Here is a 1933-nt window from a genome sequence, read left to right as displayed (position 1 = left end):
AGGCAGGCTGAAAACCAACATCACCATGCAGAGCTGGCAGAGGCAGGCTGAAAACCAACATCACCAAGCAGAGGCAGGCTGAAAACCAACATCACCTGGCAGAGGCAGGCTGAAAACCAACATCACCTGGCAGAGACAGGCTGAAAACCAACATCACCTGGCAGAGGCAGGCTGAAAACCAACATCACCAAGCAGAGGCAGGCTGAAAACCAACATCACCTGACAGAGGCAGGCTGAAAACCAACATCACCTGGCAGAGGCAGGCTGAAAACCAACATCACCATGCAGAGCTGGCAGAGGTAGGCTGAAAACCAACATCACCAAGCAGAGCTGGCAGAGGCAGGCTGAAAACCAACATCACCAAGCAGTGGCAAGCTGAAAACCAACATCACCTGACAGAGGCAGGCTGAAAACCAACATTGCCATGCAGAGTCAGGCTGAAAACCAACATCACCATGCAGAGCTGGCAGAGGCAGGCTGAAAACCAACATCACCTGGCAGAGGCAGGCTGAAAACCAACATCACCAAGCAGAGGCAGGCTGAAAACCAACATCACCTGGCAGAGGCAGGCTGAAAACCAACATCACCAAGCAGAGGCAGGCTGAAAACCAACATCACCAAGCAGAGGCAGGCTGAAAACCAACATCACCTGGCAGAGGCAGGCTGAAAACGAACATCACCTGGCAGAGGCAGGCTGAAAACCAAAATCACCAAGCAGAGGCAGGCTGAATACCAACATCACCAAGCAGAAGCAGGCAGAAAACCAACATCACCTGGCAGAGGCAAGCTGAAAACCAACATCACCTGGCAGAGGCAGGCTGAAAACCAACATCACCATGCAGAGCTGGCAGAGGCAGGCTGAAAACCAACATCACCAAGCAGAGCTGGCAGAGGCAGGCTGAAAACCAACATCACCAAGCAGAGGCAGGCTGAAAACCAACATCACCAAGCAGAGGCAGGCTGAAAACCAACATCACCAAGCAGAGGCAGGCTGAAAACCAACATCACCTGGCAGAGGCAGGCTGAAAACCAACATCACCATGCAGAGGCAGGCTGAAAACCAACATCACCATGCAGAGCTGGCAGAGGCAGGCTGAAAACCAACATCACCATGCAGAGCTGGCAGAGGCAGGCTGAAAACCAACATCACCATGCAGAGCTGGCAGAGGCAGGCTGAAAACCAACATCACCAAGCAGGGCTGGTCTCTGACACGGGTTTGTGTTCCTTCTCCAGCTAAGAGAGAACTGAATGACTCTACAAAGAGAGAAACATCGTAATGAATAGCTTTCTGAACTACAAGACAGTGTGAAACGTTACGGTGGAGTCAGAGGTTGGTAGAGCAACGCCAGGGTTGTGGGTTCGATTCCCATGGGGGGCCAGTATGAAAAATGTATGCACTCACTAACTGTAAGTCGCTCTGGATAAGAGCGTCTGCTAAATGACTAAAATGTAAGTGAAGAAATGTAATTCTAGTGTCAGAGAAAATACACATTTCTCCAAAACAAACCGTAGCCTACACTGCCTATAATGAAAAGCAACATGAAAATAAATGCTAATGTATTTGAGATTGACTGTTTGGGTAAACATTTTTTTTTTTTTTATGGTTGATTTTCCAGAGTAGAAAAATGCAACACCATCTCTCCATTGAAGTCAACACAAAACATCCATCGCTCCATGGAAGTCAATACAAAATAAAACCCTTTTTAAAATCCGACCCTGGTGACTCTTTATCATGAAGAGACTGTGTGTGTTCGGAACGTGCTCCACTCTGACCACAATATCTAGACTACTGCTGTCTCCTGCTGCCTGTCTGTCAGATGGACGTCTGGTCAGGGGATTACTACAGTAAGCCTGCTGCACCAAATGGCACCCTATTCCCTATATAGTGCACTACCTTTCACCAGAGCCCTATGGGATTCCCTATGGTCAAAA

General features: G+C 48.8%; 1 long non-coding RNA gene across 1 annotated transcript; it reads left to right on the top strand.

Moving 5' to 3' along the window:
• Positions 1-250: 250 nt before the first annotated feature.
• On the top strand, positions 251-1715 carry LOC123491583. Its single transcript, XR_006661439.1, has 2 exons — positions 251-299; positions 1169-1715. It is a non-coding gene; the product is annotated as an uncharacterized LOC123491583 (long non-coding RNA).
• Positions 1716-1933: the final 218 nt, after the last annotated feature.

This window comes from Coregonus clupeaformis, chromosome 9 (genome assembly GCF_020615455.1).
Source record: "Coregonus clupeaformis isolate EN_2021a chromosome 9, ASM2061545v1, whole genome shotgun sequence".
NCBI classification, from domain to species: Eukaryota; Metazoa; Chordata; class Actinopteri; order Salmoniformes; family Salmonidae; genus Coregonus; species Coregonus clupeaformis.
This window is presented reverse-complemented; position numbering and strand designations above follow the sequence as displayed.